At 44.0% G+C, this 13212-nt stretch overlaps 1 protein-coding gene across 3 annotated transcripts in view; it reads right to left on the reverse strand.

Annotated features, from left to right (window-relative positions):
• The window catches only part of LOC124789309, a 271600-nt gene that overhangs the window by 130801 nt on the left and 127587 nt on the right, over positions 1-13212 (reverse strand). The gene's annotated exons all lie outside the window — the stretch shown is intronic.

Below are 13212 nucleotides of genomic sequence, written 5' to 3' on the forward strand. Positions count from 1 at the left end.
GACCCCGCCGGGAATCGAACCCGGGAACCCGGGCGTGGGAAGCGAGAACGCTACCGCACAACCACGAGTTGTGGGCTCAGTGAGGTCAATCGCACCACTTGCTTGGTATACTGGGTGACGCTGATTGTACTGGTGCGTGCATCGAACTTGAAAGAGGGCCACAGCTGTTTAATTTCTAATAAGTTGTTTGTATATCGCTATGATATCCATCTATCAGCAGTAATGTGTCTTGTACTTACTTTGTTTGTAAATGGCCAGTTTGAGCTGAGGAGTTTTCTTCTAGAGTATCAATAAATATCTCTGTAATAGATCCTACAATACAGTTTCCCATTGCTACCCCATCAGCTTGTGTGCCAATTTTCTTGTCAAATACAAAATAACTTTGAGATAGAGTAATCTGTTTTTTTTTTTTTTTTTCTTTAATGAGTTCCGATTCCCTCCGAAGGGGGCGGGCTGGAGCAGCTTAGTATGCCGCTCTTCAGCCTACAGGCTTTGTTTTAAAAAGATGAAGAAAATAAATAATAAAAACAGGCGATAAAATTGGAGACTTAAATGGTAACATGGCGGAAAATTGTGGAATTTAAAACATAGAACAAAGGGTTGATGATGCTAATAAAGTACATATGAAGCAGACAGGTAAAATAATAGACAGACAGTTAAAAAACATGGCGACAGTCTGGTTTCTGTTCGCAAGAGATATACAATTCACATCCAGCAACAGCATGATTTCTGTTCGCAACACTTTGGAAAGACAAACACTGCACTAAAAAGTTGGCGCAAATATGACAACCGAGGGCAGACGGGGTGAACCTGAACAGATGATGGGAAAGAAAAGGGAGGGGGGGAAGGAGAGGAATAACGAAAGGGGGGAGTGGGAAAAGGAGCCGATAGAGGACGAGGACCGATAAGAGGGGGGGGGGGGGGGGTGCTGGGCAGACGCGACAGGGAGTGGTAAAAGGCAGAAGAGGGGAATACAAAAGAAGTCAGGGGGAGGGGAAGAAGGTATGAAGGGAGAGGTTAGGTGGGGAGAAAACAGGATGGAAGGGGGCAGAGAGGGAGCCCAGGGAAAGGACAGAGGAATGGAGGGGAGGTGAGGATCAGAGTTGATAGGAGGGATAAATGGAGGGAGAGAGGGCATCATCTGGGAGAGGGAGTTGACGGAAGCCACCTTGAGAAAGGAGGTGAGGGGTGTAGAGATGGAGGATGGGGGGACACGACAGTGAAGGTTTGGCAGAGGGCGGGGATGGGTGAGGAGAGGAGCAGCCAGGGGGTGAGGGGGATCAAGGCAGCGGGAGGTGTAGAGTATGCAGATATGTTCGAGGAATAGGAGCAGATGGGGGAAAGGAATGAGGTCGTAGAGGATCCGCGTGGGGGAAGTAAGCTGTTTTTTTTTTTTTATTTATTGTAATTTTAGCACCTCATACAGGCAGGCTGTCAGCAGCATAGTACGCCACTCTTCAGCCTTAAGTGGTACAATCATAGGACAAAGAGGCGACATAGACAATACAATGAAAATGGCGGGCAAAAAAAGTAGAGACAAAAAACAATAAACATGAAGCCGTTCACGCTGGATGATAAAAACACTAACACTTGTTGACACGGCGCACAGAACACAGAGGACGGCGACAGCACATGTGAACAGTGGAGTTGTAACTGCGAAAGAACGCGAAACACAAAACGAAGCACACACACGAGACACTGATGGCGATGATCTCCGGCGCGCGAATGTTCACTATGCGTGTGCGAGTCCGGGGACCTGCCAAGAGAGGAGGAGGAGGAAGGGGAGTGGGAGAGCGAGAGGGGAGAGCAGAGATGCCACGAGCAGGGGAGATAGGGGGGAGGGAGGAAGGGGGAGGGGAAGCCCGGGGGAAGAGGGGTGGAGGGAGGGGACAGGGGAAAAGGAAAGAGAAGGGAAGGGAAGAGAAGGGAGGGAGGGTGCCTAAAGGAAAGAACACCACAAGTGGGAGGTGGGGCAGCGTCAAAGTTGATAGGAGGGGAAGATGGAGGGGAGGAGGACATCATCAGGGAGGGGGAGCTGGCGGAAGCCACCTCGGGAGAGGGTAAGGAGGGTGGAGAGATGGAGACCAGGTGGGACATGGGAATACAGGCGCGGCAGCAGGCGGGGGTGGGAGAGGATCGGGGAGACGAGCAGGTGAGGAGGGTCGAGTTTACAGGAGGTGTACAGGATCTGTATCCTTTCAAGGAAAAGGAGGAGGTGGGGGAAGGGGATGAGATCGTACAGGATCCACGTAGGGGAGGGGAGACGGATGCGATAGGCGAGGCGGAGAGCATGGCGTTCAAGGATTTGGAGGGATTTGTAAAAAGTAGGGGGGGGCGGAGATCCAAGCTGGATGGGCATAACAAAGGATAGGGCGGATGAGGGATTTATAGGTGTGGAGAATGGTGGAGGGGTCCAGACCCCACGTACGGCCGGAGAGGAGCTTGAGGAGACTGAGTAGGGAGCGTGCCTTGGTTTGGATTGTCCGGAGGTGGGGAGTCCAGGAGAGGCGACGGTCAAGGGTGACGCCAAGGTACTTAAGGGTGGGAGTGAGGGCGATAGGACGGCCATAGATGGTGAGATAGAAATCAAGGAGGCGGAAGGAAGGGGTGGTTTTGCCTACAATGATCGCCTGGGTTTTGGAGGGATTGACCTTGAGCAACCACTGGTCGCACCAAGTGGTGAACTGGTCAAGATGGGATTGGAGAAGGTGTTGGGAGCGCTGTAGGGTGGGGGCAAGGGCAAGGAAGGCGGTGTCATCGGCAAACTGGAGAAGGTGGACGGGGGCTGTCGGCGGCGGCATGTCCGCCGTGTACAAAAGGTACAGAAGGGGGGAGAGGACAGAGCCTTGAGGCACACCGGCAGAGGGGAAAAAGGTGTAGGAATCTGTGTTATGGATGGTGACATAGGAAGGACGGCAGGAGAGAAAGGAGCCGATCAGGCAGACGTAGTTAATGGGAAGGGCGAACGTTTGGAACTTGAAGAGGAGACCGGAATGCCATACGCAGTCGTAAGCACGTTCGAGGTCCAGGGAGAGGAAGATTGCGGAGCGACGGGAATTAAGCTGTTCGGAAAGGAGATGAGTGAGGTGAAGGAGAAGGTCGTCGGAAAAGAAGGACGGCCGAGAGCCAGACTGGGTAATGGGAAGGAGGCAGTGCTGGCGGAGATGCAGGTGGATGCGTCAGGTGAGGATAGATTCCAGGACCTTGCTGAAGACCGAGGTAAGACTGATGGGACAGTAGGAGGAGACGGCGGACGGCGGTTTGCCAGGTTTAAGGAACATGATGATAAAGGAGGTTTTCCACAGGTCGGGGTAGTAACCGGTGGACAGGACTACATTGTAGAGCCTGGCCAGGGTGTAGAGGAAAGAGACAGGAGCTTCACGAAGGTGACGGTAGGTGACACGATCGTGACCAGGGGCGGTGTTGCGTTTTGTGTGAAGTGTAGCAATGAGATCCTGTGTAGTGATAGGGGCACTGAGTTCCGTGTGTGCAATGTTGTCCAAGTACTGGAAACCAGGAGCGAGGGGAGGGACAGAGGTGTCAGTTCGATCACGGATATCCGGGAAGAGGGAGTAATCGATCTGGGGATCATCAGGGATGGAAAATACATCAGAGAGGTAGGAGGCAAAGTGATTGGCCTTACTAAGGGTGTCAGGGAAAGGGTGATCATCATGGAGAAGAGGATAAAAGGGGGAGGGTTTAGTTCCGGTAAGGCGACGGAAGGCCGACCAGAACTTGGACGAGTTGATTGGTAGGGTAGCATTTAAACGGGTGCACGTCTGTCGCCAGTCCCGGCGTTTCTTAGCCGCGAGCAAATTACGAATGTGTCGCTGGAGTTGCCGGTGGCGTCGTAGTGTGTCCGGGTCACGCGTGCGGAGGAAGGCACGGTAGAGACGACGGGATTCACGAAGGAGGAGGAAAGTAAGCTGTAGGAACTTAATGATTACATAGACTTCAATAGTAGATTTCTATTCTGAGGAGGTTGTTCTTTATAATCTCAATCGCTTCAGATACCAGTACATTTACGTATAAATTTGTTACGTCGAAAGAGTTGAGTCTGTCTGTATATACAAGGTGTTCCAAACAGAATTACCCGATTTTAACTTGTAGTAATATTAAGATAAATGTCACTAGGTAACTGAAACAGCGCAAGATGTGATCTGCATGGTCTAGCGTTTCAGAAAAATCCGCTAGATGTCGCTACGAGCGCTGACCTGAAGCGTGCAGCCAGTCTCGCGCAATATGGCGTCTGCGCAACAGAAGGCGTATTGTGTTATTGAATTTAGTCGTACTCAGTCAGTGATCGCAGTTCAGCGGGCGTTTCATATTCAATTTCGTGCTAAACCACCATCACCAAACAACATTCGACGGTGGTATAAACAGTTTGAAGAAACAGGGTGCCGCTGTAAAGGCACGAGTCCTGGCCGGCCACGCGTTCCTGAACAAACAGTGGAACAAATCCGACGAGCATTTGAGCGGAGCCCCCGCGTCGTGCTAGCCGAGAGCTTGCGTTACCGCGCTTGACAGTGTGGCGTGTGTTACGGCGTCGTTTAGCCCTCAAACCATACCGATTACAACTGGTACAAGTTCTTCGAGTACTGACAAACTGAAGCGTGTGGACTTTAGCAGTGTTATTCTAGAGGACATAGAAGACACTTTTATGTCACGGTTGATATTCAGTGATGAGGCAACTTTCCATATTAGTGGTAAGGTTCACCGTCATAATGTGCGTATATGGGGGCTCGAAAATCCTCATGAAACTATTGAACACAAACGTGATTCACCAAAAGTGAATGTTTTTTGTGCTGTTTCGCAAAGGAAGGTCAATGGACCCTACTTTTTTTCAGGAAGAAAACGTAACAGGACAATCATACCTTGCACTGCTACGGAACTGGTTATTCCCACAACCTGACTCTGACAATTTCATCTGTCAGCAAGATGGAGCACCACTGCACTGGCACAACAACGTGCACAGTTTCCTCAATGCCAACGTGCCTCAGCATTGGATAGGGCGTACAGGACCGCAAGACCAGGCTTTACACTTTTGGCCTCCTGATGTCGAAAGAGGTAACTGCGGGGATATGTTAAACAATGTCTTTAAGTTCCTCCCTTAACTCTTAACATTGATGAACTAAAAACCAGAATATCAGTTGCTGTAGCTTCACTGACGGAAAACACCTTATACTCAGTTTGGGATGAATTTGAATATCGGCTACATGTCGTCGGTGCAGCCAATGGCGGACATATTGAACATTTATGATGGACTTTTATGAACTTCTGCCTTTTCTGAGTAATTTAGTATGCAATTTGTTGGCGTTAAGCCCTTCTGCCTAATAAATAATTCTATTTAAAATGGGGTCATTCTTTTTGAGACACCCCGTATTATAGGTCAATGTTATTGTGTTTTATGGTTTCTTTTTTTATATATGTGTAGGTTGGTTATTAATTTATTATGTTTCTTCGGAGATATATCAGACTGTCAATACAATTTTTTATTCGACAGATTGCAATCAGGTTTTTATGTACCTTACGTTGTGCATGTAAAGTTGGAATATATTGGTTGAGTAAAGGTTGCTTTACAAATTTTAATTGCATTTTTTATTGGTGCCTTATATTTGTCGGTTGGATTGCGCTGAGTTCGTTTAACGTTGTTACTCTGGAAAAGATTTATTAAATAATCAATTTAGTTATGTTTTACAATGACTCTACCATTTCTTTTGTCTGATTTTTACTGCTATTGCATTTGATGTTAATGGTCTACTGATTATGTTTTTTAGAGTATTCGTTCCATATGTATATCTTTTTGACATAGATTTTTCTATTTTCTATTTTAGTTTCTGTGATTTCGGTGATTTTACTATTAGGTCGTTTTGTTCACATATAGGTAATTTTGTCATGTCAGTTCCTGCATTCGTTGCAGGTATGAGTTATTTTACAGTCATGCTGTAAAGCTGTCGTTCCATGGGGTATATGAGATCTTTATTGAGTAATTCTCTTTCCTCATTTGTGACATTTATGTTGGTAAGATGTTTCACACGCATGTAGAACTGGAATGGACAAACAATTTCAGTTGTCGGTTTCCGTTTGCAGTGTTGATTTTACATCAAAATTATTTACGTTGGTCTCTTCTTAACAAAAGAATCTGCTACCGTCGATGCATATAAGACACGTTGCTACTGATAAATGGGGATAATACTGATGTACAAACAATTCAACATCAGTTAGACACTTTGCACCCAAAAATATAATTTATAATAAAATGAAAACAAAGAGGGATGGCTTTCATGGTAGCCATAATAGTTTTTATCGACGTAAGCCGAGACCGTGAAAAGTCTGGAAAACTTATTTATAAAGTGCCTCTACTGTCTTTTTTTTCATCAAGGGACCTGGCGGATAATGTACCTAGCAACACATGATGTTTCGTGGTAGGTGTTTCAGTCTAATGACCGATTTCACCGTAAAAAAAAAAAAAAAAAAAAAAAAAAAAAAAAAAAAAAAAAAAAAAAAAAGGTTCAAATGGCTCTGAGCACTATGGGACCTAACATCTCAGGTCATCAGTCCCCTAGAACTTAGAACTACTTAAACCTAACTAACCTAAGGACATCACACACATCCATGCCCGAGGCAGGATTCGAACCTGCGACCGTAGCGGCCGCGCAGTACCAGACTGAAGCGCCTAGAACCGCTAGGCGATTTTACCGTCATATGAAAGTATGCATTCCAAAGACTACCACAAGCATTTCCGACATTTTCTACTGTTTTTGTTGTTGGGAGACATGAGGTTGTATTCTGTGCAGATTATGTAACTATAATGAGTTCTACACATTTAAATGCTGTATAATACACAAAAGCTATTTGGAAGATCTTGTTAATTCTTCTGTTACAGAATTTTATGCTATTAACATTTTGTACATTTTAAAAACTGGACGTGTATTGTGCGACAGGTAAGTCATACTTCTTCAGTCGTGCGTCATCTTGCACCCTGAGACAGGAGAAAGTCTTCTACCATGGGACATGTGGTGCTTGCAAAATACCTGAGTTTCTTTGCTGTCTTAACAGTTTTACCTGACTTGAAAATGGTATTTTGTGTAAGTTTTATAGTATATAGTAAGAAATGTTCATGTGTCAGAGATGATGTTTGTTGCAATGGCTCTGTAAGAGCGTTTTGTGCTCGGAGTTCTCTGCTCTGTTCCCATTCTTTGCTCTGTAACTTTTGGGGAGCGGAGACAAAAGTGTTGTTAGATTCGACACGAGTAAGATGTATTTGAAACTCTATTCAAGAACTGATCGAAAATAGTTGTGTGCAAATGGAAGGTTGTCCAGGCTGTGGACAAGTATTTGAATTAATTAGTAAAGTAAAATTCCATGAGAGGGAGTGATAATCATATTTCTACAGAAATAAAAGTTTAAGACAAGCTTAAACTTACAGCGAATCTTTAAGAGGTTTTTCACTGTTGCCGAAAAGATTACCTAACGTATGGTTCGGAAGATTTGTTCGAAAGTGGCCTGGCTACCTAGAGCGTGTACTTCGAATACCAGTTTGGGGAAAACTTTCTTTCAGTTTAAATTACTATATGACGACTGTGGACCATTAGCCAACAACACTTCCATACCTTGCACTGTGTGCGGTCTTGTTCTCAGCGGTACTTCCGTAATGTCTATGCTTAGAAGTGTGAATTTAATTTTGTTATGTACTCTCAGTTTAATTTTCTGTTGAAGTAAATACAAAGCTTTTACACTATGCATATCCTGAAGTACGACTGATGCAATAATAGAGTATTTGAAATACCAAAGCTAAAACTTTAACATTTTGTGAATTTAAAACTCAGAAAAATTCAGTTTGTAGTAACAACCTTGCAGATAGTGTACATCGAATTGAACTGAGTATTGCAAAAGAAAGTAAAGCACAATCACTCCCACTCTAATCTCAATGATAATTTTAACATCACCTGTAAATAAGAGAGAAGTTCAGTATTAAGAGTCAGATCAATATATAACATTTAGTTTCAAAATTATTACTTTCAATCTCTTCACAATACAGTTTCAAATAACTTCTATTACAAAATACATAAGCTTGTAAATAGTTGTTGGTTACACTTGTACTGAAACTAATTTCGATTACTGATTATTGGTACATAGCAGAGTAATAACGAAACAGAGAGATTATTGAACAAAATATTGAAAAATTTCTCGATTGCAACACTTTAAAATTTTAGTAGAATATTTGTTCCTATGCACATGGGCATGTTGCGCCTTGGAAGATTTTTCACATTTGCAACATTCGTACTTTTCCAGAGTAATTTTTGTATTTTCAGAAAAAAGTTGTAGCACACAAAAAGTGAATGACACCTTTTAAAAATGGAATAATAGAGTACATTAAAAACTGAAATGTGTTCCAAGATACGACACCCTCTTATACGATATTTCACTCGCCAGTGCATGTTTCAAAGCATTATCTGTGTCTGAATAATTTGGGGATACTTCACTGCGATGGCATAAGCAACGCAAAGCATCAAAATTCAAAGGTACGTTGAGTGTTTTTAACTGAGTCTGCGACTGTTCTACCTCACATTCGTATACCGTAATGTTGCAAACTTCAGTAAAAATCGCTCTGCTAGCTCCTCAAGATACGCGTTTCAATCGCGTTGAATGTTAAATGAAACCATGAAAATCAATCTACTTTACAGACATCCCAGAACTCCACTGGGCTCGGTGTAAGTCATATGCTGATTCACAGTCTGTCAGTCACGAGTGCCTTTGTTCACGAGAGCGGGTCATCTTTTCCAAAACATGGAACTGTTGATGCAAAAGCTTTGATCAGAGAGGGCCAGTGACAGTCACATGTAGCAGAGATGCTATGAAATATATAGACATTCTCGTCTCAGCCTTCGATGTGGCCAGCACGCAGTAGCAAACAGTATTTCAGCCATTTGTCTTGTGTTTAATATGGACGCATATATATCTTTCCTAATTCTGAGATACGTTGTTCGAAAGAAGTGTTAGATATTCTGATTCGACATTTGTTCACAACCACCATCGCTTAACTGTGTATCTAACCTACATGTGACTTTCTGTTACATTTCGACTTCGTAAATTTATTGTCTAAGATCTTTTCCTGGATGTATGAACTCCATCTCCTGTACTAGCCTTACTACTCACCATGTTTGAATCCTTAAACTTTGCTTCTTGGGGAAACGTGTTCCTTACACAAGCTTAATCCTTTAGTATTTATTTATTTATTTATTTTTGTAGGAAATTTTCAGCAATCCAGGTTCTTTGAAGCTGATGCAGCTCCGCGAGATATCCTGCGGCTGAGATGACGTAATTGCAATTCACTACAAAAGCTCATTGTTTTCAGGTTCTTATGCAGCGCAGCGCAGACATTTGACCTTGCGTAAATCGACCCTATAAGGTGTGATTTAATATACAGAGCGTTTAAAAACGAATGACCTGTTGTTGGACGATAATAATTACGAAACACGGGATGTGTCAGGAGGAAATGTGTGCTGTCTATCTATAATTTCAGAAAATCTCCGCTAGATCTCAGTCAATGCGTCTTTTCTGTTTGCAGTCAGTTACAAGGAACATGGCGTCCACCCAATAGAAGGCGTTTTGTGTGCTACAGTTCGCAAAAAAAATGAGTCAGTGATTTCGGTACAGCGTGTTTTTTGTCGGCTTTTTGGCACTGATCTGCCTGCACCCAAAAACTTTCGGCGTTGGTATCGCTATTTAAAGAGACAGGATGCTTGCTCGAAATTAGCGGGCCGTGTGGCCAAGCGGTTCTAGGCGCTTCAGTCCGGAACCACGCGTCCGCAACGGTCGCAGGTTCGAATCCTGCTTCGGGCATGGATGTGTGTGATGTCCTTAGGTTAGTTAGGTTTAAGTAGTTCTAAGTTCTAGGGGACTGATGACCTCAGAAGTTGTTCTAAGTTCTAGGGGACTGATGACCTCAGAAGTTAAGTCCCATAATGCTCAGAGCCATTTGAACCAACCATTTTTGCGCGAAATTAACAGTTCAGGTCGACCTCACGCTTCTGATGACATGGTGGAAGAAAATTCGGCGAAACGTTTGAGTGGAGTGCATGAAAGTCTACTCTCCGCGCAAGTAGATAAATGGCAATGTCTCATACGACTGTCTCGCGAGTATTAAAAGCGTCGTTTGGTCTGTAAACCATACAGACTTCAGTTAGTTCAAGCTCTTATGGCTGGTGATGAAAGCAAACGAGTTGACTTCAACAATGCTCTGCTAGAGGATGTGGATGACGATGCATTTTTACCACATTTAATTTTCAGTGAGGATGCAAAATTTCATGTTAGTCGTAAAGTAAACCGACATAACGTGGATATGGGGACTCCAGAACCCTCATGACGTTATTGAGAACAAAAGAGACTTGCCTAAAGTGAATTTTTTTTTGCGCCATTGCTATTAAAAGCTAAGTTTTTTTCCCCCTTCAGGAAAGCACAGTGACTGAAATGAGCTATCTTCAAATCTCGAAGAATTGGATTTTTCCACAACTTCAGGAGAACTTCGATTACTTCATTTTCCAACAGAATTGAGCTCCCTCACAGTGACACAACGACGTACATCAGTTTCTCAATGTCATTGTACCTCAAGGCCGGTTAGGGCACGTGGGACCATGAGACACTGCTGTGCATCCTTGGCATCTAACATCGCCAGACATGACTCTACGCGATATTTTCTTGTTGGGTTATGTGAAGGAAAGTGTGTTCAGCCCCCCTTGGCCACATAACATAGAAGAAGTGAAGAACAGAATAATAGCCGCCATAGCTTCTGTAAAGGCATTCACATTGTGTAAATTTTATAACGAATTTGGCTATCATTTAGACGTTATTCGTGCTGCTGGTGGACACATGGAACATTTGTAACAGAATAGATAAAACTTTAAGATTTTGGAAGTATTTTGCAATTAATCCCATGTCTGCAGTATGTTTTTATCAACGACTATGGAGTTTTTAAGTCAGATCATTCTTTCTGAAACACTCTGTGATATGAAGTTGCGTAGTATATGGTTTTTAGTTCACGCACATTGAGTTGTGTTTCCTTCCTGAACTTTCTTTGGGTTTTTACGTAAGTTTTGCTGTCTCCTGTTACCCTTCAGAAGGAAGTTCGCGATATCAGAGGTGTGTATTTCAGGGCATAAATTGTGTTCATAATCTTGTATGAACGTTCATGTGAAGTTTCAGAAGGAGTACTAGCTTACAAGATCTACATTGGTGAACGATGGATGAACGAGTTCAAAAATGGTTCAAATGACTCTGAGCACTATGGGACTTGACATATGAGGCCATGAGTCCCCTAGACTTAGAACTACTGCAACCTAACTAATCTAAGGACAGCACACATATCCATGCCCGAGGCAGGATTCGAAACTTCGATCGTAGCAGCAGCGCGGTTCAGGGCTCAAGCGCCTAGAACCGCTAGGCCACAACGGCCGGCGGATGAACGAGTAACCAGCATGCCATTAATAAAAAAACGCTAATGAAATCAAATTTGGAACACTGCTTTTAAAGAATTTTGCAAGATAATAGGAAAATATATATGCAAGGTTTAGGAACAACGTTTGCAACCAGTAACTAATGAAACATATTATTTAAAATACTTTTCATCTTTACCATCAGAACATCTGTATTAACTTAAGGCTTTGCACTAATACAGTTTTTTTCCCTATTGCTGCCAGACAGTACCACAAGTAGTCAACGTGAAGTTGTACAGTATTTACTAATCGTCTTTGCATCAGTAACTGAAACAAATCCACCTAACGATGATGGCATTATCACGCGGAACATGTAGCAGGAATAAAGATGAACGTGCCTGCTTGCAGCTGTTTGTAGTTTCAGTTGAGGGGGTAATTAAATGGAAAGATATTAGTACAGATAAATTTATTGAAGACTGTCTGTGTGTTAAATTTTGATGCAGTACTCTAGTCGTATTTCATTAGCAAAGAATATTGGTGAGAAAAAGCCAGTCCTCTGTCACCGAGGTCGAGAGAAGCCGAAGGAGGATTTGGGTTTAACGTCTCATCGACAGCAACAATTTGCGTTAACCAAGGTTGGGAAGGAAATCAAATGCCTCCTTTCCAAAAGAACCGACCCAGTTTTAATCTTAAGCGAATAATATCGTGGATGTCTTTCGTTATCATAGGATCATTGTTTTTTTCTGGCTGGTACCTATAAAACTAAAACGCCAGTAAAGGAAGGAAAAAAAATCGTCTGCCAGTCTCACTAATGGAGTTCTGCCACTTGCTGTAAACATGCCCCCTCAGAGATTCGCCCTTAAAAAAAAAAATTGTCTATCTGGTCGAATATGTGGAATGGTAGTATCTTTAGGCAGTAGAGAGAACCTCCAACCAATGACCATGAAAAATCGCAGAGAGGATTGCTCCATAAATATCCAAGTTGTGCGTGGACCGACTGTAAGAGCAAGTTCTCAGGGAGGTCTTCTGCATTTATGGTATTGTATTCTATTGTATGTTAACCGGGTACCTAGAAACGAGGGAGAGGCTCCATCCCCGCCGCAGTGGTCCACAACCCCACGACGACTGCCGCAGTCCACTTCACCCCTCCGCCGCCACACACCGAACCACACTTTCAGGATTATTGCGGTTTGGTCCCCAGTGGACCCCCCCCCCCCCCCCCGCCCCGCTCCCCCCTCCCCCCTCCCAGGGAAGTCTCACACCAGACGAGTGTAACCCCTATGTTTGCGTGGTAGAGTAATGGTAGTGTACGTGTACGTAGAGAACGTGTTTGCGCAGCAATCGCCGACATAATGTAGCTGAGGCAGAATAATGGGAACAAGCCCGCATTCGCCGAGACAGATGGAAAACCGCCTAAAAGCCATCCACAGACCGGCCAGCTCACCGGACGTCGACACAAGTCCGCCGGGCGGATTCGTGCCGGGGACCAGGCGCTCCTTCCCAGTCCGGAAAGCCGTGCGTTAGACCGCACGACTAACCGGGCGGGCTGCATTCATGGTACTCGCGGTAAAGATCTCATTTAGAAATATTATTCTACCTGCTTTTGAGGAGTTGTCGCAGAGGAGGCTTCAGCATTGCTCCCACCGCACATAGGTGCATTCAGTGTAAGCAAGTTACTCGCATTCGAGTGACTATCTAGTACACGGGAAACCTTGTAGCTTTATAGACGTACACCGTGCGCTAAGTCTGGAACTTCATCGTGGCTACAGAGGTACCT

The sequence above is a fragment of the Schistocerca piceifrons genome, chromosome 3 (genome assembly GCF_021461385.2).
Source record: "Schistocerca piceifrons isolate TAMUIC-IGC-003096 chromosome 3, iqSchPice1.1, whole genome shotgun sequence".
NCBI classification, from domain to species: domain Eukaryota; kingdom Metazoa; phylum Arthropoda; class Insecta; order Orthoptera; family Acrididae; genus Schistocerca; species Schistocerca piceifrons.